Genomic DNA, 24,910 nt, shown 5'->3' with positions numbered 1-24,910 from the left:
TGGGGAGATGGGTGAGCCTGGTGGTGGGTATTAAGAAAGGCACGCATTGCATGGAGCACTGGGTGTTATACACAAACAGTGAATCTTGGAGCACTGCATCAAAAACTAATGATGTACTGCATGGTGACTAACATAACACAATAAAAAAAATTGGATAAAAAAAGTACATGAGGAAAATTTTCGGGTGATGGATATGTTCCCTGTTTTGACTATGGTGATGGTTTCATGGTTGTATATATACATATGTCAAAACTCATCAAATTGTACATTTTAGATATGTGTAATTTATTGTATGCCTGTTCTATGTCTTTAAAACAAATGAACAAACCCCATACAAGCCCAGAATGCTTTACTGATACTGTTTAGGAAATGAAAAAAGGCTCAGGAGACTTTTTTGTTCATTGTTCGTTGTTTTGCTTTGTAAGGGAAGGAGTCGATCAACTGGAATAAGTTAAGGCTTTGAATACTTAGGACACATTCAAATGAAACCTTTGAGATGATAAGTTAGATTTATAAATGTTGGTCTGTTCTCCTAGGAGAATACCACCAACCAGTGTATCCTTTGGTCAGATTCCTTTGGAAGCGGTTTATATACTTTTATAGGATTCCAAATTATAAATTTGGAAGAGGTAATGAATAAATTAATAAAACTACCTTTGCTCGTGAGTAAAGTTAATTACAGTGTAAGTAATGAGCACTGGAAGAAGAGTCATTGAATTGTGTGCGGGGTTCTGTGAGCTTGGGCAAATGGCTCACCCAGCTCTCGGGTTTGGCTGGCTAGCTATAAAGTTAGAATGAAGTATCTTATCGCGGGGTTGGGGGGAGGCAGTATTTGCCTAGAGGTCAGAGTCAGGTTTAAAGAATCAGATTGGGACTGAAATTCTGGCTCTGCCCGGTACTAGCTGTGTGACTTTGGGCAAGTTCCACAGCTTTACTAATCCCTGGTTTCTTCTTTCACTGCAACTTCATCGTCATTGTCCCCACCTCTACTTACTGCCATGACCACAGCGTCAGCATGTTGGATGCCAGGCTCTGTGCTAAGCACTTCACACCCATTATCTCATTCAGTCCTCACAAAAACTTTATAAGGTTGTTACTATGGCTATCCTTATTTTACAAAGAAGGAGACTGTGGCACAGAAGTAAAGTAATTTGACAAAGATCATACAGTTAGTAGCAAAGCCGAGAGGGAAATAGATCTGTCCAGCTCTAGCCCAGGGTCCAGGCTTGAAAATTATTATGTTACACGCTTCATCATCTGTAAGAGGGGAGTAATAATAGGGTTAATGGAAGGGTTAGATAAGGAGGGTTGTGATTATGTACTTACAGTGTGTATGGACTGTCTGTATAAGGTGCTACGTTTTGCTGGAAAGTTTTTTGCATATTCAGTCAGCTGACCATTTTATAGGAAAGCAAAACTGTGCCATCGACAGCATTTTTTTTCTCTTTTAGTGAATAGTGGAGATGGTAGGGGATGTGTGTGTGTGTGTGTGTGTGATCCCTCTGGAATTTTCTTCCTTCCCAACTTGTTTGCAGTATGGCTAGGCAGATGAGGTAAAAGTCTTCATTTCAGTTTTCCTCCAATTGTGTGCCTAAGGTCTTGCTAAATAAACCAGTTTTGATTATTATCTGTCTTCTTGGCTTCCATATTGACTGTCACAAAGTGCCACCTGTTGGCCCGGGCTACTGGACGGATTGTCCTGCACCTGTTCTTTCCTAAGTCATAAGGTACCTGTGGTGATAATTATGAAAGGCTTGTCAAGTCCTGAAAGGGCCCCATGCTCTGTCCTCCCTCCCCCACTTTCCATCTTGTTTTACAGTGGTGCTTGCGGGATGAACACAAGGAGTGTAGTCTGCTTTGTAAGATGTTTCGTCATTAGCTGTAGATCCACTGTGGGACAAACGCATGGTTACTTCAAACGGAGAGAGGACTGCAGATATCATATGACTGTTACTTTGATCCTGCCTTTTTAAACACAATTTATGTATCCAGTAACATATTTTTTAATTTTAATTTTTACCCATTAAAAACTTTTAAAATGAATGCATGATTATATCCATATAAAAAATGGAAAAACCGATGAAACTGAAGTGCCTTTTGTGCACCGTTCCTCATCCTGGTCTCGATCTACTCCTCTACTGTTAAATCAGTGCTCAAATTTTTACGGTATTAGGATCTTTTTTTTTTTAAGATTTTATTTATTTATTTGACAGAGATCACAAGTAGGCAGAGAGACAGGCAGAGAGAGAGGAGGAAGCAGGCTCCCCGCTGAGCAGAGAGCCCGATGCGGGGCTCGATCCCAGGACCCTGAGACCATGACCTGAGCCAAAGGCAGAGGCTTAACCCACTGAGCCACCCAGGCACCCCAGGATCATTTTTTTTTTTAAAGATTTTATTTATTTATTTGACAGAGAGAGAGAGATCACAAGTAGGCAGAGAGAGAGAGGGGGAAGCAGGCTCCCCGCTCAGCAGAGATGCTGAGGCAGATGTGGGGCTCAATCCCAGGACCCCGAGACCACGACCCGAGCCGAAGGCAGTGGCTTAATCCACTGAGGCACCCAGGCGCCCCCCAGGATCATTTTTTTTAAAAAGATTTTATTTATTTTGTTTTTAAAGGTTTTATTTATTTATTTGACAGAAAGAGACACAGTGAAAGTGGGAACACAAGCAGGGGGAGTGAGGGAGGGAGAAGCAGGCTTCCCGCTGAGCAGGGAGCCCGATGCAGGGCTTGATCCCAGGGCCCTGGGATCATTACCTGAGTTGAAGGCAGATGCCCAATGACTAGGCCACCCAGGTACCCCCAAAGATTTTATTTTTAAGCAATCTCTACACCCAGGGTGGGGCTTGAACCCATAACACCAAGATCAAGGGTTGCATGCTCTATTGACTGAGCCAGCAGGGTGTCCATGATTATTTTTGAATGTGTACTTTTATGTGTGTTTGTGTGCATGCATACTTTTTAATATTTTTTCCTGTCTTACAGAAAAGATGTGATGCTAGGCATATCTTTTCATAACCTTTTTTTTTAAGTCAATGATATGTTTTGATCTTCCTATGTCTCCATATACAGATCTACCACATTTTTTTAAGTGCTGCATGGGATTCCAGAAACACTAGCCTATTTAGGCATTCCCCGACTGATGGGTGTCTTAGTTTCCTGTTGCTATGCTAACAAATCATCACACGCTTAGTGGCTTAAAACAACACATTTATTTCTGCATTTATTCTTAGTTTCTGGAAACCGGAAGTCCAAGATGAGTCTCCCTGGGCTAAAGTCAGCTGTTGGCAGGTGTGGTTCCTTCTGCAGGTTCTAGGGGAGAATCTGTTTCCTGGCTTCTGTGCTCCTTCCTCTATCTTCAGAGTGTGTGGTCCTGGTTTGAGATCTGTCATCACATGTCTTCTCTGACTGGCTTCTCCAGCATTCCTTTTATAAGGACCCTTGTGAGGACCCCCTCTACCCCACAACCCCCAACCAGGATAATCCAGGCTCATCTCCCCATTTCAAGAGCCTTAATTTAATCACACCTGCAAGTCCTTTTTGCCATCCAGGGTCACATTTACAGGTCCTGGGGATTCAGACTTAAATATCTGGTTTTGGGGGGGGTCGTTATTCATCCTGCCACAATAGGTATTTTGGTGGTTTTCAGTTTTTCACTATTTTAAAAAAAAGATTTTGTTTATTTATTTGAGAGAGAAAGAGAGTGGGGGTGGGGAGGAGCAGAGGGAGAGGGACAAGTAGACCCTGTGCTAAGTGCAGAACCCAATGCAGGCCTGGATCCTATGACCCTGAGATCATGACCTGAGCCAAAACCAACAGTCAGACACTCAACAGACTGAGCCACGCAGGCCCCCCCCCTTCAGTTTTTCACTCTTAAAAAAACCCGTCCTTCAGGTGAACCATGAGAGACTATGGACTCTGAAAAACGATCTGAGAATTTTGAAGGGGTGGGGGGTGGGTGGGAGGTTGGGGGCACCGGGTGGTGGGTATTGTAGAGGGCATGGATTGCATGGAGCACTGGGTGTGGTGCAAAAATAATGAATACTGTTATGCTGAAAAAAATAAAAAAATTAAAAAAAAAAAACCGTCCTTCAGTGCAAGCCCTTGCACGCCTGTTGTGTACATGTTGGAATATTTCTCTAGAGCAGTTTCTGAGAAGGAGAATTGCTGGGTCATAGGTGACCATTTTAAATTTTAATAGATATTGCCAAATTGCTCTCCGACGTGACCATATTAGTTTATGCTCCGGAGTAATAGTGTTTGGTAGGACCTCCTTTCCTACACCCTCATAGAGATTATTTTAGAACTCATGGATTTGCTTGATTTTTATCCTTTGCTTAAGCCAACGGCGCTCGCTCCAAAAGAGGAAGCCCCTAGATGTAACTAGGTACCTGGCAATACATGCTGAACCACGGTCCGCTGGAAGAAGCCAGAATGTTCCGTTAGTGCTGCCTGGCTCTTATCACTTCACTTCAGAGGCCCTCTCTTGTGGCCTGATCTCCTTTGCTCCTGACATATACTTATTTTGGTCTGTAATCCAGTTAATACAGACCATGTCCATATTAGGCAGGAGAGAGCAGCTTCTTAATTCTGATGGTCTGGGGCTGTTGCCAGACTCGAGTAGTGCCAGGGAGCTGCCCACTCTAGGAGGAGACCCACTGGCCGGCCCCTGCAGTGTGTTCAGAGTGCATGGTAGTCGTTAGGCAGATTGTTGAGACACAGCTTGTCTTAAAATTTTCTCTCTTACATGCCAGTATAAAGGGTAATTCTACTTTTCTTTTTTTTTTTTAAGATTTTATTTATTTATTTGACAGAGAGAGCTCACAAGTAGACAGAGAGGAAGGCAGAGAGAGAGGTGGAGGCAGGCTCCCTGCTGAGCAGAGAGCCCGATGTGGGGCTCGATCCCAGGACGCTGGGATCATGACCCGAGCCGAAAGCAGAGGCTTTAACCCACTGAGCCACCCGGGCGCCCCTCTACTTTTCTTTTTAACTTGTATGAGAAATAACTGACATCAAGTTAATTGTATTTTTATGTGACTCAAAACTTTTCTGCTTATAAGGAAGTAATACATGGATATTGTAGAAAATCGAGAACATACCTATTGTGTAAGAGAGAGAAGAAATATCCTTTGATTGTACCATCCAAAAAGTTATATTAATTAATTTTTTACTATTTCCTTCAGTTCACATTTTTAATATATAAACAAAATTGAGATTATATGCTATACACAGTTTTATATCCTTTTATCACTTATTGGGAGCAATTTTGTCAAATTAGGTTTAAAAACAATTTATTTTATTCATTTTATTTATTTTTCTAAGTAATCTCTATACCCAATGTGGGGCTTGAACTCATAACCCTGAGATTAAGAGTCACATGTCACATGTCCAGGGTGCCTGGGTGGCTCAGTCAGTTGAGCATCTGCCTTTGACTCTGGTTGTGATCCTAGGGCCCTGGGATCGAGCCCCGCATCAGGCTCCCTGCTCAGAGGGGAGCCTGCTTCTCCTCCTCCTCCTCCCCCTGCCTGTGCTCTCTTTCTCTCTCTGTGTGTCAAATAAATAAATAAAATCTTAAAAAGGAAAAAAAAAGTCACATGCTCTACCAATTAAGTGATCCAGGTGCCCCTAAAAACATAATTTTTAATGGCTGCATAGTAATTCATGGATGTAGTATAGTTGTCTTGCTGTACCTTACAGCATTTTCCTCACATCTGCTATTTTTTAAAAGTTTATTTATTCAAATAATCTCTATACCCAACATGGGGCTCCAACTCATAGCCCTAAGCTTAAGAGTTGTGTGCTCTACTGACTGAGGCAGCCAGGCGCCCCACATCTGCAATTTTATTTTATTTTTTGCCTCAGAAAGTGACATTTATTCAAAGAAAAAAAAATGACAAGGTGTCCATCCCTTGGCTCCCTTCCGTCCCCCCTCCTACTCCTCTTCAGCCCCCCAGACTGAACCCTGGGTGGGCCTAGTAGCCGAACAGCCCCTCAGAGGAGGTCAGCGACATTGAGGGGCATCTCCTCAATGGAGGTGTTGTAGAAGGTCTCGATGTCTCAAAGAGTCCTCTGGTCTTCTTCTGTCACCATGTTAATAGCCACACCCCTACGGCCAGATCATCTACCAGGACCGATTCTGTGGATGTAGTTTTCCCTGTTGGTGGGAAGGTCGTAGTTGATGACTAAAGAAACGTGCTGTACATCACTGTCTCTGGCCTAGGTCTGGGGAGAGGACACATCAGCATGAGCCCGAGGAGGGGGCACAGTGGAGCCAGAGGGACTAGAGTGAGTGTAGGCAGCCAAAGGAAGGCAAAGGAAACAGACATGCCCTCTCCCCAAGCAACCTCAGGCATGCCAGATCGTCTTCCAAGTTGCTACTTTCCTGAAGAGGGGCACGGGCGGGCTATTTTATTTATTTATTTTAGAGAGAGTGTATGCAGGGGAGGGAGGAAGGAAGACTGGGGGGAGATAAGCAAATTCCCTGCTGAGTGGGGAGCCCGACCTGGGGCTTGATCCCAGGATTCTGAGATCGTGACCTGAGCCAAAATCAAGAGTCAGATGCTCAACTGAGTGAGCCCCCCAGGCACCCCCACATCTGCTATTTTAAAGATAATTCCAGCTTAGAGGAGGTAAAAAAATGTTTAGTGTTTAGTGTTACTTGTTTCATAAAGTTTGGTAAATCATGTATTTGTAATGGTTATTAAAGCGTGTTTCTGCAATCCATTACTGCTAGACAGTTTATAATTTAAGGGGATTTTTATCATGCTGTATGATTCCTCTCCTGATAATGTTGAATATTTCTGAGGAGTTTTGAGTTTATAAAGTGCTATTAAGGACAATTGTAGAATAATTTATGTTCCATGATGGGACACTTGGGGTGGACACTCTTGAATCCCTCGTGTTTCTACTGAAACCTGTGGTTGGCCGAATTACTAGGTCATAGCACAGTTTGTAGCAATTTTAGATTAACAATAAGGAGATGTGTAATTTGCAAACCATTTTATGCAAATTGTAGGTTTAGTAATTCTAATAACTACAGAAGCGTCATTCGAGTAGTGGTTTTATACCAACAAAATATTAACGTTCAGCTTGGTTTGTAAGAGATCTTTCCTGTGTTTACTGTATTTGCTTTGTGCTTTGTAGTTTGCGTTACTGATTTCCAATGAACAAAGACAAATATAATAGATGTAACTATTTACAGGGCAGACTAGAAAATCTGGACCTCCTATCTCTATTCATATTCATATAAGCAATATTCATTGCTTTTCTTACCGTTGAAGTAAAATAATTAAGAATATTAAAGGACAGGGGCGCCTGGGTGACTCAGTGGGTTAAGCCTCTGCCTTTGGCTCAGGTCATGATCCCAGGGTCCTGGGATTGAGCCCCGCATAGGGCTCTCTGCTCAGCAGGCAGCCTGCTTCCCCCCGCCGCCCCCCGCCTGCCTCTCTGCCTACGTGTGATCTCTGTCTGTCAAATAAATAAATAAAATCTTTAAAAAAAAAAAAGAATATTAAGGGACAATCTGTGTGAACATATTTTCATCAAAACAGGTACAAAATAGAGGAATGACCTTCTTTATTTCTCGTTTCTGATTCTTTTCTGATCATCCAGTCGTGGTGTAGTTGAGGGACAATTACTCATTTATTTAATGTAGAATGGAGCAAAATGGGTGGAAAGGTAAAACTACGTGTGAGAAACTTTGGAGGAAGCATCTTTTGAGCTTATAATAAAAAAGTTTCCTCCCTTTGGGGGTTTTGAACCTGAGAAATAGAATCCAGGCACCATCTGTAGAATCTAGGGTATTTGTGAGTTAGAATGGGGAAAATCTCATCTTCATTTACTCATACCTTAGATGAAATTCAGCATTTCCTTCAATTATGAATATAGTAGAATCCTAGTAGTACTGGCAGAACCTGTGACTTTGTATGACCAGTAGAAATCATTGATATTTTCATATCATATTATAGATGTTGAACATATCTTGAAATATTGTTTTTGCTCACCGTCACTTAGAAATTATGGTAAATATTGCATCTTGTTACTCAATATACTGAGAATGAAGCTCCTATATTGATAGCACAAATAAAGCATTTTGGTAACTGTATACTGTATTTGGTATTCAGTATACTGTATTGGAGTTTATAATCCCAGGTATTTTATTTTACACATTTACAAATGTTATCTGAGAAGGGTGGACAGGCTCCACCAAAAGCAAATGGTGAAGGGCCCCTGAGATAGCCTTTCTTTTTCCCAGCATCTCCTATTTTAGTTCAAGTTTGCTGACGACCTGCATAGTTTGCAATTTTCTGAAATAAAAGTGACCACATTTTTGAAACTCCTTAAGTAGAAAATGTTATCCTCCTATAAATTTTTCCATTACCTACTGACTGCAAGCTTTTTTTTTTTTAAAGATTTTATTTATTTATCTGTCAGAGAGAGAGAGAGAGAGAGCGAGAGTGAGCACAGGCAGATAGAGTGGCAGGCAGAGGCAGAGGGAGAAGCAGGCTCCCTGCTGAGCAAGGAGCCCGATGTGGGACTCGATCCCAGGACTCTGGGATCATGACCTGAGCCGAAGGCAGCCGCTTAACCAACTGAGCCACCCCGGCGTCCCTGCAAGCTTTTACTAGTAGTAGTTTTCTTGGATAATCTGATTTTTGTCCATGTGTCAAATATGTATCATTAACATGGAAGCTGTTTTTTAAGACAATAAACTATCCCTTAAAAAATGACAGGATTCTTTTGAAATAGAGCAGTTGTTTTCCCCACCGGATAATTTGGAATTTTCCCTTGGCTGAGAAGAATGTTTGCCAGCTGAGGCTATATGAATAGAAATTCATTAATATACTTTATATCAGGATATTCTGTTGCTAATAATAAGCCATTTTTAAAAAAGTGGAGGCAACTAGTAATAGTTGATATCTTGGGGAAAACATTTTTTAAAATCCTAGATTCATTTGCTTTCATTTCTCAATAGAGTGCAATTATATACTTCTGGTTTCTTTTATTGTCCAAATTGTTACTTTGTGTTTGTATTGTCAAAGTTCGGACGTTTTACTTAAATAGCCTTCAGAACTGTGTTCTCCAGTTGGTAGCTACCTTTCACATGTGGCCATTGAGCCCTTGAAATGTGGCTACTTGGGATTGAAATGTGCTGAAAGTATAAAATAGACATCAGATTCTGAAGACTTCATGTAAAAAAAAAATGTGAAAGATCTCCATTTTAAAAAAAAGATATTTATTTATTTGGCTGGCAGGGAGAGAGCGCAAGCAGGAGGAGTGGCAGCAGAGGAAGAGGGAGAAGCAGGCTCTTTGCAAAGCAGGGAGCCAGATGTGGGGCTCGATCCCAGGACCCTGGGATCATGACCTGAGCTGAAGGCAGACGCTTAACCATCTGAGCCACCCAGGCGCCAGATCTCAATATTTTATATTGATTAAATATTGAAATGAAAATGTTTGGATAATGTGTTAAGTAAAGTATATTATTTAAATTAAAATATATTAAAACTTTCTTTTTACTTTTTTTTAAGATTTTATTTTTAGGTAATCTCTACACCCAATGTGGGACTTGAACTTAGAACCTCGAGATCAAGAGGGGCATGTTCTGCAGACTGAGCTAGCCAGGCATCCCCTTTTTACCTTTTTATTTTTTATTATTTATTCATCTTACCTATCTGAGAAAGAGAGGGAGCTGGTGTAGGGGGAGGGGCAGAGGGAGAAAGAGAATCTTTTAACTTATTTAATTATTTTTATTAACATATAACGTGTTATTTGCCCCAGGGGTACAGGTCTGTGAATCATAAGGCTTACACACTTCACAGCACTCACCATAGCACATACCCTCCCCAGTGTCCATAACCCAACCACCCTCTCCCTACCCCCCCACCCCCTAACAACCCTCAGTCTCTTTTGTGAGATTGAAAGTCACTTATGGTTTGTCTCCCTCCCAATCCCATCTTGTTTCCATTTTTTCTTCCCTACCCCACAGACCCCCAGCCCTGCCTCTCAAATTTCTCATATCAGAGAGATCATATGATAATTGTCTCTGAGAGAGAGAATCTTAAGCAGACTCCATGCCCAGCATAAAGCTCAGCTCAGGGCTCCATCTCATGACCCTCAGAACGTGACCTGGGCGGAAATCAAGAGTCAAACACGAACTGACTGAGCCACTCAGGTGCATGCCCCCCCTTCACCTTTAACTGTAGCTCCTGGAAAATACTAAATTCTGTATATGTCTAACATATTTCTATTGGACAGTACTTCTTTTTTTTTTTTTTTTAAGATTTATTTATTTATTTATTTGACAGACAGAGACCACAAGTAGGCAGAGAGGCAGGCAGAGAGGGGGGGGGGAAGCAGGCTCTCTGCTGAGCAGAGAGCCTGATATGGGGCTCGATCCCAGGACCCTGGGATCATGACCTGAGCCGAAGGCAGAGGCTTTAACCCACTGAGCCACCCAGGCGCCCCATGGACAGTACTTCTTTTTACAGAGGTCAGCAAACTATGGCCCTCAGGGTCATATCTAGCTGTCTTCTTTTTTTTAAATTAAACTTAATTTTTTCAGTGTTCCAAGATTCATTGTTTATACACCACACCCAGTGTTCCATGCAATACGTGCCCTCCTTAATACCCACCACCAGGCTCACCCATCCCCCTACCAAAAGAGTCCACAGTTTCTCATGCTTTGTCTCCCCCTCCAATTTACCACAGTTCACTTTTCCTTTCCTTCTCCTAATGTCTTCCATGTTATTCCTTATGCTCCACAAGTAAGTGAAACCATATGGTAATTGACTTTCTCTGCTTTGATTTATTTCACTCAGAATAATCTCCTCCAGTCCCATCCATGCTGATACAAAAGTTGGGTATTCATCCTTTCTGATGGCTGTATAATATTCCATTGTATATATGGACCATGTTTTCTTTTTTTTATTTTATTTATTTATTTGATAGACAGAGATCACAAGTAGGCAGAGAAGTAGGCAGAGAGAGAGGAGGGAGCAGGCTCCCTGCTGAGCAGAGAGCCCGATACGGGGCTTGATCCCAGGACCCTGGGATCATGACCTGAGCCGAAGGCAGAATAGGCTTTAACCCACTGAGCCACCCAGGCACCCCTGGACCATGTTTTCTTTATCCATTAGTCTGTTGAAGGGCATCTTGGCTCTTTCCACAGTTTGGCGACTGTGGCCATTGCTCTAGCAGTCTGTTTTTTATAAATAAAGTTTTATTGGGACAAAACCATTAATTTACCTTCATGCTACGATGCAGAGTTGAATGAATGGTTGTGACAGAGACCGCATGACCACCAGATCTTTGGCGGGTTTTCATGTACACTATTTTCATTTCATCCTTTCAATGGTTCTGTGAAGCAGTAGGGGAGATATTATTTCAGGGAAAAAAATTTTGAGAAGCCAAGTGATTTGTCCAAGGTCATGTAATTAGTTAGTGCTAGGGTTAGAACTCTAGTTCTGAGTGATTTTCCACTGTACCTCTCCTATTTAGGTAACACTTGAGCTGATACCCTGTTATCTCCGAGACAGTAGTTAATGCCTACTATTTGAAATAAGAGCTACACAGACAAGCCTACACATGGCTGCCAGAGTAATCTTCCTCAAGCTAACAGTTATGTTACCTCCTTGCCCAAACCTTCCGTGGTTCCCTGTGAACTAAAATAATAATTCAAGGTTGCTATGGTTTAGTTCCATTCTGCCTTTCCAGCCTTTTATCTCATTACTCTATCCACCCAGGGACATATATTTCACAAACTCTCTACATTCTCTCCTACAGTCGTGGCTCCGGGTCCCATTGGTCTGGGGAGCCCAAACTCCACTTCTGGAATCCTGCTCTTTATCGTTCAAGATGTAGATCAAATGGCATTCCTCCATGAAATTTTCATGATGCCTACAGTTAGGAACAATTACCCTCTCTATTTCTTACATTGCCTTATAAAGTTATTTATGTGCATGCTTGATCTCCCTTACTATATTATAATCTCTTAGAGATTAACCACTTCTTGGGGCGCCTGGGTGGCTCAGTGGGTTAAGCCGCTGCCTTCGGCTCAGGTCATGATCTCAGAGTCCTGGGATCAAGCCCTGCATCGGGCTCTCTGCTCAGCAGGGAGCCTGCTTCCTCCTCTCTCTCTGCCTGCCTCTCTGCCTGCTTGTGATCTCTCTGTCAAATAAATAAATAAAATCTAAAAAAAAAAAAAAAAAAAAAAAAAAAAGAGATTAACCACTTCTTAGTTTACATTATGCTGTATCTACTAACATAGCTCAGACAGTAGATGCGGATTGAACTGAATGCAAAAAAGGGCATTTAGAACAAATTGGAAAGGGTGGGATTAAATGAATAATACCACAAATTGAGGACATAGGTTAATGGAGAATAAGATAAGAATAGGCAGTTATTTTTTTTTTTAAGATTTTATTTATTTATTTATTTATTTGACAGAGATCACAAGTAGGCAGAGACGTAGGCAGAGAGAAAGAGGAGGAAGCAGGCTCCCCGCTAAGCAGAGAGCCTAATGCAGGGCTCTATCCCAGGATCCTGGGATCATGACCTGAGCTGAAGGCAGAGGCTTAAACCACTGAGCCACCCAGGCGCCCCTGGGCAGTTACTTTTGATGAACTAAAGTAGTGTAGGTGAGACTTTAGGAATTTTAATTGCAGTTATGATTTGCACTTTAGATAAGAGAACATATCACAACAGTTGTCATAAGTGTTGTTAATGCTGGAATGTGGATAAGCACTATGGAATTAAGACCCTTGATTTTGGGGGCACCTGGGTGGCTCAGTGGATTAAGCCTCTGCCTTCGGCTCAGGTCATGATCCCAGGGTCCTGGGATTGAACCCCGCATCGGGCTCTCTGCTAGGCAGGAAGCCTGCTTCCCCCCCTCTCTCTGCCTGCCTCTCTGCCTACTTGTGATCTCTCTCTCTCTATGTCAAATAAATAAATAAAATCTTAAAAAAAAAAAAAAAAGACCCTTGATTTTGGGGATGCCAGGGTGGCTCAGTTGGTTAAATGTCTACTTTTGCTCGGGTCATGATCTTGGAGTCCTGGGATTGAGTCCCATGTCAGGTTCCTTGCTCAGCAGGGAGCCTGCTTCTCTTTCTGCCTGCTGCTCCCCCTACTTGTGCTCTTTCTCTCTGACAAATAAATACACAAAATCTTTAGAAAAAATAAAGAAAGACCCTTAATTTTGTATAGAACTTAACAAATTTTGCATAGAGAATAATGAATTCCCAAGAGATTTGTGAAAACAGCTTAATTAGATAGAGTTAATTGAAAATACCTTACTTTGATCATCATTCTAAAAATCTTTTTTTTTTTTTTTAAAGATCTTATTCATTTATTTGACAGACATGGTAAGAGAGGGAACACTAGCAGGGGGAGTGGGAGAGGAAGAAGCGGGCTCGATCCCAGGACCCTGGGATCATGACCTGAGCCCAAGGTGGACGCTTAACGACTGAGGCACCCAGGCACCCCCATTCTAAAAATTCTAATTCAAATGAATTTTTGTTTAACTTAGTTGTTCCATGGTTAGGTAGTGACCTTGAGTACTATTTTTTTAAGATGTTATTTTTAAGTAGTCTCTATACCCAATGGAGGACTCTTAACTCACAACCCCAAGATTAAGAGTTGCATGTTCTACTGACGGAGCCAACCAGGTGCCCTGAACTTGAGCACTACTGTATTTATTTTGAACATTTCCATGTAGAGATTTTTTTTTTTCAGGGATTTCAGTGAAATGTGTCCATCAGTTTTTATGGAATGGCAGTGCCTTGAGGACTGGAACTGTCAAGAACTTATTTTATAGATTTTAGTATGATCAGTTATTGATTAGCATGATAAGCCTGATAGTCATAATTTATTTAAAATAAATTAAAATATATAATAATATATAATATAAAATAAAATTAAAATGTAATGTACTTTAAAATTTTTAAATTAAAATGTTAGAATTTTAGAAAATTTCAGGGCGCCTGGCTGCCTCAGTCAGTAGAGCATAAGACTCTTGATCCTAAAAAAAAAAAAAAAAAAAAAAAGACTCTTGATCCTGGGATTGTCAGTTTGAACCCCACATTGGGTGTAGAGATTATGTAAAATCCTTGGGATGCCTGGGTGGCTTAGTCAGTTAAGTGTCTGCCTTCGACTCAGGTCATGATCCCAGGGTCCTGGGATTGAGTCCCACAGCAGGCTCCCTGCTCAGCGGGGAGTCTGCTTCTCCCTTCTACTCTTCCCTCCCCGCTGCTCTCTCTCAAATAAATAAAATCTTAAAGAAAAAAAAAGGAATTTTAGAAAATTTGCAAGATGTAAGAAAATGCAAAGAAGAAAATAAGATCACTTATATTACTACCACCTAGAGATAAGTATAGTTCATATTTTCATGTTTTCCCCTCCAGACATTTTTGTATGCATGTACACTTACATGCATATTCTAGGCAATTAGAATCATTGTATATACATTTTTTTCCTGTCCTTTTCACTTAACATTGATGCAATTTGAGGGACATTTCTCCATTTTCAGTATTGTTGACAACATAGTTTTTAATACCTGCATAGATATTAAAGTCTGCATGGTATTTCATTGTGTGGATGTTCAATGATTATTTACCCAATCCTTTATTTGGATATTTAGTTGAATATTTATCAATTCTGTTGTTAACTTTAAAAATAAGTGAAAAATTTTTTTTTATAAATAGACTCTGCTAAGTAGGCTACAACACACATATATATCCATTAAGATTATTTACTCTGAGTCAGAATGTGAGTCTTCAGAACTATGCTCTAACTGTATACAATGATAGCATTGTTTGAGCATTCCATTTTATATGCATAAACTTCATATTTCCTGCCATGTCATAGAATACATAAATTATATGTGTAGTCTGTTTCTTCAAGAGGTGCCTTATTTAATTAAAAATTTTAGGAAAGCAACACATGGTTCAAGATGTCAAAGGTTCAAAAGGAAATTCAGGGAAAGGTCTTCTTCCTAACCCTGTCTCCCAAGCTGGAGCCAGTGTTACTAGCTGGTCCGTGTCCCCCAGAGGTATGTGATGCACATATAAGCCGATACACAGCAGCAGATCCCTCTCTGATCTCGGCTTCTGCTTTGTGCCCTTCTTCCCTTCATTCTACTGCAGCTACCTTGGCCTTCTGGTGTTCATCATAGATTGAGCTGGCAGGTCCCAAAGGTTCCCTTCCTCAGGGGCCTTTGCTCATCTCTCCGGACAAAATAAGTTTCCATAAGTCCACACAGGTGATAGAGATGGTATTTTTGAAATCTTTAAAGTATGAAATAATCAGAAACTTGACATACTAGAACACAAAAACAGCCATATCACCAAGGGCAGCTTTAGCTCTATCAGCAGACCAGTGGGAGAGCTTTGAAATGACTAAAATAATGAATCCTTTTAAATGCATAGTTACATACTTAGCACAGTTCCAGAGAGCACAGATACATACTTCAAGTACCATGTCAAAGGAAACAGAAGGGTTTTAGTTCAAAGGTCCTGTGGTTGCAAGCTTATGTGATCAGTCCACATAATTGGGGAGACATACAGTATTAACTAAAACAGTCCTCCCAGATTCTGACCTTCCAGATTTATCCTTCTCTGAGTTGTTCTATTTGGTGCTGAAATGTCACCCTTCCTGCTTCTGGAGTTAAACAGGCACTTAAATGTTAAAAAAATACATGTTTTTTGCACAGGATTGGTTTTTTTGTTTAATTTTAATTTTTATTCTTTATTATTTTTTTTAAAGATTTTATTTATTTATTTGACAGAGAGAGATCACAAGCAGGCAGAGAGGCAGGCAGAGAGAGGAGGAAGCAGGCCCCCCGCTGAGCGAGAGCCCGACGCGGGGCTCGATCCCAGGACCCCAAGATCACGACCCGAGCCGAAGGCAGCGGCTTAACCCACTGAGCCACCCAGGCGCCCCCAGGATTGGTTTTTAAAAGTGTATAAAATGCTTTATTACATGGCTCTTTCTTTGCCTGGTTTTTTTTTTTTTAATTTTTTTTATAAGGTGATTTTCAAACTTCAGAACACTATTGGTTTTTTTTTTTTTTTTTAGATTTTATTTATTTATTTGACAGACAGAGATCACAAGTAGGCAGAGAGGCAGGCAGAGAGAGAGAGGAGGAAGCAGGCTCCCCGACGAATAGAGAGTCCGATGCGGGACTCAATCCCAGGACCCTGAGATCTTGACCTGAGCCAAACGCAGAGTCTCAACCCACTGAGCCACCCAGGCGTCCCTGCCTGTTGTTTTGAGAATGCATGTTAACATGTGGGGCCATATAGAATATCGTGCCCTTTGGGATTTACAGAAGGATGGTATACTGAGTCAGTGACAGAGAGAGAAACTGAACTGTAAAATGCAGGAGTCTTCAGGGGATATGTGAGTGAGCCTAGAGGCTAACCCTCTCGGCTTTAGCACTGACATATCTTGCCAACTTTTAGCCCAGCTCTGCCACCTGCCAGAACTTCCATTTCTTGGTTGTAAGATAGTTCAACCCTTCCCCCCCCCCCATTATTTAGATTTAACGATCACTCTGTTTGATTTTCAGAAACTGATTGGTAAGAGAACCCCCACCCTGAATGCTCCCAAGCTCTTGCAACTGGCGGTCCCTCCTTCTTGCACGCCCACATCTCCTCACTTTGGGAGTTTGCGTCCCAGTTAAATTCTCATTCCTTTTCTCTGAGCTTATTCTCCTGTCTTTTTATCGCCTTTCCTCTTTCAGTCACTCCGTGCATGTGACAAAAATGGCTGTCATTAGGCAATGAGGATTCTGCTTACCAGTCACATCACATCTTCAGCGTTCAGAATCATACAGTTGGTAGGGCTGAAAGGATCTTAAGATCATTTAATTCAACTTTTTGTAGAGGGCACTGTGTTCCTTTTAGCCTGTTGTGGTCAATAGTAAGATTTGGAAGCTGTTAAAAGTACTTCGGAAAATAGTTTGCATATATAGCAGTGCTATTCTAAGTACAGCCTGCATACTGTGAGCCCGTCATGACAAGATAAGTACAGAAATCGAGAGTAAAGCATTTAGAAACTTCTTAACAGTTTTCCAGACTAATTTTATATCCCTTGAACATAATAAGACTTGGGACTTGTAGTTTATGTCTTTTTTTTCCACATTATTTTTGTAGTAACTTTTTTTTATTGTATTTTACAAAAGTTTTGTTCCACAGTGGATTAGAAAACAAACAGCCCAGTTCTCTGCCACAGACAATTTGAGAAACACTGATCTAGGATATCTAATACAATGTTCGGCACAGAGTATGCTCTCAAAAACCAATAGCTTCCTCATGTCTTAAAAATTTGCATTTTGCGGGGTGCCTAGGTGGCTCAGTGGGTTAAGCCTCTGCCTTCGGCTCAGGTCATGGTTTCAAGGTCCTGGGATCAAGCCCCGCATTGGTCTCTCTGCTCAGTGGGGAGCCTGTTTCCCCCCTCTCTCTGCCTGCCTCTCCGTTTACTTGTGATCTCTGTCAAAGAAATAAAAATCTTTTTTAAAAATTTGCATTTTTTAGGTAAGGGTGCTGTATGTCTAAGTGGCAGGTAAATGAAATATTGTTTTATAGAAAGGAGGTGATTAATATTGGTTGAGCTGGTTTTCAAATATAAGCCGCTCATTTTTTTTTTCCTTTTTTAAACTTAGCCTGTGCTTTGAAGAGAGATTTACACACAGTAGAAATGTAATAAGTATTTGCACTGATTCTTGAAGTTACTTAGAGCATTTAATGTGCTTCTGATAACCTCAGCTGTGCAAAGCTGAAGGAACATAAACTCTTTGGTAGCTAGCCATATCCATAAATGTTTGAATATATTATAGCAGTATTTATATTTTATCTTCTTGGATAAGAAAAGGGAAAAATCTGTTGAAAACCACTCAGGTTTTGTCAGTTTTCTCATGTCATATAGCATTTGGAAAGTGCATGGTTGCAACGTTACTTCACATTCCCTTTTTAATACAGTTTAAGTGCCACGTACAGTGGCCCTTTCATTTTCAGTAGTCCTTGGCTCTTCTTTGGAATTAGAGTAGCTTGTCCTGATTTTTTAATTAAATCAGATGTAGTTGAGCTTATATTTGATACCATAGACTGTCAAAAGCCATTTGCTGACTGTGGTGTTCACAGGTTAAAGGGGACATATTTTTTATATTACTCAAGATCATGAAGTTGCCAGTCCGTGTTTAAGAATAAAGAAAGGTCATTGACTGAGCCAAGTGACTCTCCTGAAATGCTGCCTCTTTAAAAATTCTGTTTACAGTTCAAGAATCCTTACTAGATTTCATTTTGGCAAATTTAGAAAATTATTTCAAACAGAAACCTGAATGAATTGTTTTTGTTTGGTGATACCATACACATAACGGGATAAATCTTTATCCTCCTAATGAAAAGGAAGGACACATTTTATTATTTGGAACATCCCTAATCTGCTTATTTAGATACAGAATAAATATTTGCTCTGTAGGGCAGGATTCCTTTGTTTTGAGCCTCGTTTTTATTTCTCCAAGGCTCAAAGTCTTTATAATAATTTTTTTTTTTTAGACTCTGCAGCCAGCACAGGGCTGGAACTCACAACTCAGAGGTCAAGAGTCACATGCTCTAGCATGAGCCAGTCAGGCCCCAAGGCTTAAATTCTTAATATTGGAGAAGTTTGAAACTGAACCAAGATTTGGCATAACCAGCGGATAGCATGGTGGGGAGCAAGTAGTTTTATACTGATGACTCAGAATAATAAGTGATTCAGAGTGTTGCTCCCTTGTTTTAATAGGAATATTTGGTTTACATGGCCAAGGTTTTCCCTTCTTTTTGTCTCTTAGGAGCCATGCTGAAGAACTCCAGGGGAAAAAAAAATTATTATTAGTCCTGTCGAGTGCATATTACATTTTGGCAAATGCTGGCTGATGAGATTAAAATTACCCTTCACATTTTAAAAGTTATATTTCTGTAATCACATTAGCAAGCAGGTGGATCCTAGGGGACAGGAAATGAAGATTCTTTTAGCCAACTTTTCAAAGTTTAGAATTTATTTTCGGATTTTGCTTTGACGCATGAAAGGATCTAGTTGTAGTTTCTTAAAATAACTCAGTTTATCTCTTCAGCAGTCATTGTTGAAACCCAAGGAAGAGCCACATTTTGGAAAGTATGAAAGGCAAATAGGAAACTGGCGCCCTTTTAATGGCGTATTTTTCTATGAGACAGATGATGAAAACTAAGTAGCGTGTGGGTGGGTTAATACTTTGAGAGCCTTTTCTCTCATGTCGTATGTTTAGAATTTAAGGAAATAGTACAGGTCTGATGGAATATCCATTAACTAGAAAGGTACCTAGTAAGAATCCCTCACTTGTTCTTAAATTGTCCCTTGACTGTAGTGAGGCTATGTGTTCCTCCTTGGAACTGCAGAGCTGTCAAGGTAGCTTTGCTAGAGAGATCAGCATCGTTTTAACCTGGTAATGGTGGCTATTAGTCACCTACTGGGGGGCTCTCCAGTTGTGTTCTTAGCTCTTAGGAAATCCCCATAGGGTTGTCATTCTGTTTGGGGCTGGGCTAAAGCAAGGACTTCATCCTTATTAGGGATGTTTGCTAACATGAAAACAATGATGCTTCCAGCCTTTCGGCAACTGAGTTCCAGTAGGGATTCTGAAGTTTTCTTCCCTGCACATCAGGTCTTATCATGAGCCTTGCATGTTTCTACTGTTCAGCTTTTGAGGATCAAGTAGAATTATTCTCTGTGTGTTTAAAACTCAGATTCAGGACACCTGGGTGGCTCAGTCGGCTAGGCGTCTGCCTGCATGGCTCAGGTCACGTCCCAGGGTCCTGGGATTGAGTCCTGCATCGGGCTCCTTGCTGAGTGGGGAGCCTGCTTCTCCCTCTGCTGTTCCCCTTGCTTGTGCGCTCTCACACGCACGTACTCCCCCCCCTTTCTCTCTCTGACAAATACATAAAGTCTTTAAAAAAATAATCTAAAAAACCCTCCGAGTTGAAACAAAAACGTTCTCCTTTGCTTCCTGTATTTTCAAGCGTCTGAATAGAGCAGAGCAAATTTTTGTTACATGGCTGTGTTAGGGCCAAATCCCTGGGGGGCTCTGTGTATTTCAGTAGATGTTCTGTATGAAGACCATCTCTTCGCATCATGCACCTTCCTCCTTGCTGTCCCTCGCCATCCCTACTTCCTTCCTTATGTCTTAGAAGTGTTTTTAATAGCTGTAAAGGAAGCAAGGTGATGTTAATGTTTTAATGGCTATCAAAGGCAGCTTCTCCAACTTGCCTTTATTTCTGAGTGATTACAGCTAGTTTTGTCTGGCTAGGATTTGAAATGTTAATAAAATAGACATGAAACCTTTTCTGAGAAACCTCTAACTTCCTGTCCTGAAAGGACTATAATGATAGTTACTTCCTTCATAGTTTCTAGAATAAATTCACACACAATCCAGTTTATCTAAAAGTAAACCTTCAAACTAATGTTAATATTAGATATGTTTTTAGATATGTAAAAGATGAGATCAGTCAGAAAATGCCTTTTGTGCCTTTTCATAGTATAGCCCAGTTTCTTTACTTTGAAGGGGAAATGAAGTTCTGCTCTTCTGAGAAGGCAAAGAAAAACTTGCAGTTCTTTGATAGAAGCGATTTGGTATCATAAACTAGAGAAATAGAGCTTGCTTCCTTTAAAACCTCTGTTTCTGAAGGGTTTGCTATAAAAATTGAACAGAGCTTTTGGCAGAGCACACAACTCTGGATCTCGGGGTTGTGAGTTTGAACCCCACATTGGGTGTAGAGATACTTAAAAAAAATAAATTGAGGGGGCACCTGGGTGGCACAGCTGGTTAAGGTCCAGCTCTTGGTTTTTGCTCAGGTCGTGATCGAGCCCCGGGTCGGGCTCCACGCTTGGTGGGGAGTCTGCATGATTCTGTCTCTCTTTCCCGTCCTGCTCGTAGATTCTCTTCCTCTCTTCTTATCTCTCTCTTTTTCTCTCAAATAAATCAATAAGTTGAGCAAACCTGGAGCACCTGAGTGGCTCAGTTGGTTAGGTGTTTGCTTTCAGTTTAGGTCATAATCCCGGGTTCCTGGGATTGAGCCCATGTCAGGCTTCCCTGCTCAGTGGGGAGTATGCTTTCCCCCTTCCTCTGCCCCCTCCCCTGGATTCTGCATGCTCTCTCTCTCTCAGATAAATACATTTTTTAAAAATCTTTTTTTTTTTTTGGGCACCTGGGTGGCTCACTGGGTTAAACCCTCTGCTTTCGGCTCGGGTCATGATCCCAGGGTCCTGGGATCGAGCCCCGCGTCGGGCTCTCTGCTCCACGGGGAGCCTGCTTCCTCCTCTCTCTCTGCCTGCCTCTCTGCCTAGTTTCTGTCTGTCAAATAAATAAAATATTTAAAAAATAAATAAATAAAAAATAAAAATCTTTTTTTTTAAAGATTTTACTTATTTATATGACAGACACAGTGAGAGAGAGAACACAAGCAGGGGAGGTGGGGAGAGGGAGAAGTAAGCTTCCCGTTGAGCAGGGAGCCTGACGCAGGGCTTGATCCAGGACCCTGGGACCGCGACCCAAGCCGAAGGCAGACACTCAACACCTGAGTCACCCAGACGCCCCATAAATAAAAAATCTTAAAAAAAAAAGAGAAAAGAAATTGAGCAAAGCTTTTAGACCACAATAAGAAAAAGCAGAGCTCTTATATAAAGATACCTCATTTCATGAAGAAATAAAGCATAGAAAAAGATTATCTGGATTAAATAAAAGAAGACAGGAGGCCCCGAAGCATGGGCAGAAAGGACAGAAGCACAGCTACTTGGCTTCGCGTTACTGTTGATTAGTTAAATTCTTATTTATTGAATTATGCTCTTGGATCCTAAAGAGAGACTTTGGCAGGTAGGCTCAGTTTCTATAGCAGGGAACCATCAAAGATTTTTGGTTCTTAGTATTTGATTTCAAGATGTTAAATGTTCCTAAAATGTGTGCTGTTCTCCCCTTTCTCCGTTTATTACCCGTCCTGTTCAAATTTCACAACACAGTCCAAAAAGTGGAACTTTGAGTGTATTTCTTATAATTAAGGTGAATCTAAATGAATTTTGTATTGGGGAATTTTATAAACATAGCTCAGGCTAGTGGGGAAGAGATAGGTTTCTTGGCCCAAATCATAATTGGGCAGCCCAGAGATTTCTTTCTCTTTTTCTTTTTTTAAAGATTTATTTATTTATTTATTTATTTATTTGACAGAGAGAGAGAGATATCACAAGTAGGCAGAGAGGCAGGCAGAGAGAGAGGGGGAAGCAGGCTCCCCACTGAGCAGAGAGCCTGATGCAAAGCTTGATCCCAGGACCCTGAGATCATGACCTGAGCCACCCAGGCGCTTCCAGCCCAGAGATTTCTGATGCCCATTTCCTATCATCCTTTCCTCAGAGTTTCTCAGTATTATTCTGTCTTACACATTTGAATGGCTGAAAGTCAGTAGCAGAAAGAAATGAAGAAGTAAAAGACCAGCTTGAACATAGCCTTACCATAAGGTATAGTTTCTGTGCAAATAGAAACTATATATCTCTATACCATCTGTAAACAAAAATAACATCCTCAGCAGCTTCACAAAGTAAAATCTGCCCAAAACATGTTTACAAGCCTTTTCTTTTCTGTGTAATCTAATATTCAGTGACAGTAATTCACTTGTCTGATGTAGTTTTTTTTTTTTTTTTCTTGAATGTTTCTGTTCCAAGCCTCCTGTTCTCAGCTTTTCCATTACTTAGGAGGACTTTGATGGAAAAAAAAAAAAAAAAAAATATATATATATATATATATATATATATATTTTTTTTTTTTTTAGGTTTTTATTTATTTATTTTACAGACAGATCACAAGTAGGCAGAGAGGCAGGCAGAAAGAGGAAGGGAAGCAGGCTCCCTGCTGAGCAGAGAGCCCGACTCGGGACTCGATCCCAGGACTCTGGGATCATGACCTGACCCAAAGACAGAGGCTTTAACCCACTGAGCCCCCCAGGCGCCCCATGAATAATATATTTAAATAGTTGATTTCAACCCCTTGGTTAGCAAGAGTTATACATACTTCGTGATCTTATTTTGGATTATTCTTTTTCCTTTTTCTATTGTTTTTACTTTTAAGGGAGGCAATGTGACCCAAACTAAACAGAAGTCTTATGTTTATTGATGTTATTATGTCTTATGTTATTTCCTGTCTCCAAGTCATGTTGCAACTATGACATACACCCTGGTATATTTTAAGAGCTAGGCATTCTGTAAAATAAAAACCAAAAAGCTTCTTAATGGGGAGGGCTCTCAATTTCTTCATAACCGCATGTACGTTTGTGAATGAGAGTTCCGCAGTCTTATTACTGCCCAGTGTGGTATGTGTACCTAATATTTTTCAGATGAACTGAAGAGCTAATATGTGAGAGGGAATGGGCACAATAGGCATGTACTTTATTTATGTAACTACATATGGGTCATTCTGTGATTTCAAGACTAGGAAAGTGAGGAACAGAAAGATTAGTGGACAAATGCCTTGGATTAGAATTTCTGTCTCTTGAACACATTGAGTGGTATTTTATCTGCTAAGCCACATTACTAAGTAGGTGCATATGTCCTTAGTATCTTCCTTGCACATTGGCAGAATTTAAGTCAGGCAGTGTAGTGTAAAAACTATAAAAATACTGTTAAGAACTTTCATGATTTATCTGTAGCTCTAACGGGGGAGAAAACCAACTAAACACACTAAATTAAAACCTTTCACTTCTGCCCTCTTGCCCAGAAACTTGTTTATTAAAGAATGAGATCTGTTTGTATCTATCCAGCCACTATAAATAGTTTATAGACGGATCTAGAAATCTCCACAGTTGTCTTTGTTGGGGTATTTATTTAAATGCTCCTCTTTCCCAAACTACTCACCTGTTTTTTTTGTGTTTTGGTTTTTACTATTAAAAGATGATTTTAATTGGTTACCTGGAGAAGATCTCCATGGTGTCGTGAGCCATTTACCGAGAGAGCAGAAGGAGGGCCAGCTGTACACCCTTATCTGTGTCCCAGCAGACTCGAAACTCACCCCACCCTACCGTATTTGGTAAGAAGTGATAGAGTCAGAGCTGATGATGAGGGCTGTCCTTCCTGCCCTGAGAACCCTTCTTTTAGTAAACTTGTTTTACTTTGGACGTGAGAGATTTGAATTCTTTGTAAACACTAAGGGAGGGAGGAGGCAGGACAGGTGTGCATGGCTGGCTGCTTGGTGCATCTACACAGAAAGCCGGGTTCAGATCTTTTAGATCTGCAGGATACAGAAAATAAACCCTTACCCACGCTGGACTGATGGCTGGAATATGAAATGAGGTGGCCGATTAATGAAAGTGACGATTTATGTTGCCATTCACACTCAGTTGATTTCTGACACAGAGTCGATTCTGACGGAGACTAAAAGGCCCTTAATGTAGATCAAACCACAGCTTAGTATTTGGTTCTAATAGTATTTGATTCTAATCGACTGAGCTAGCCATGTGAGCCAAAAGAATTGACCCAGTCCTCTCTGAAAGGTCTCAAAACCAGGAGAACAAAGGGTGGTGTAATGTGTGGCCAGAAGTATTGGCATCATGAATCAGAGCAGACTGTATATGGAGAACACAAATGGAGTGTGTGTCTTGCTGGCAGATTTAGGCTTTTAAAATTGAATTATTTTTTTATTATGTTGAAATAAAGTCTTATTCGCTTGAGGGATACAGTAAAGGAGTTTGATTCCTTTGAAGCCTAGAAAAATGAATTCATTTAAGAACACGAAAGCATGAAGTTGATTAGATAAAAATATACTGAGAAATTGGGGGGGTACCTCTTTTACTTCATTGGCTTCATATCCTTAATAAAGAAAAACAAAATAGGTACTTTAAACCTTCAAGAAGCAAATTCTGGAATTAGCAT

General features: G+C 40.7%; 1 protein-coding gene and 1 non-coding gene across 9 annotated transcripts in view; one reads left to right on the top strand and one right to left on the bottom strand.

Annotated features, from left to right (window-relative positions):
* HECTD4 (HECT domain E3 ubiquitin protein ligase 4) overlaps nt 1-24,910 on the top strand; it is a 187,197-nt gene that overhangs the window by 5,359 nt on the left and 156,928 nt on the right. The window lies entirely within an intron of this gene.
* Nucleotides 6,286-6,398, bottom strand: LOC125082774 (small nucleolar RNA SNORA67). Its single transcript, XR_007122091.1, has one exon. It is a non-coding gene; the product is annotated as a small nucleolar RNA SNORA67 (small nucleolar RNA).

This window comes from Lutra lutra, chromosome 12 (assembly GCF_902655055.1).
Source record: "Lutra lutra chromosome 12, mLutLut1.2, whole genome shotgun sequence".
NCBI classification, from domain to species: domain Eukaryota; kingdom Metazoa; phylum Chordata; class Mammalia; order Carnivora; family Mustelidae; genus Lutra; species Lutra lutra.
This window is presented reverse-complemented; position numbering and strand designations above follow the sequence as displayed.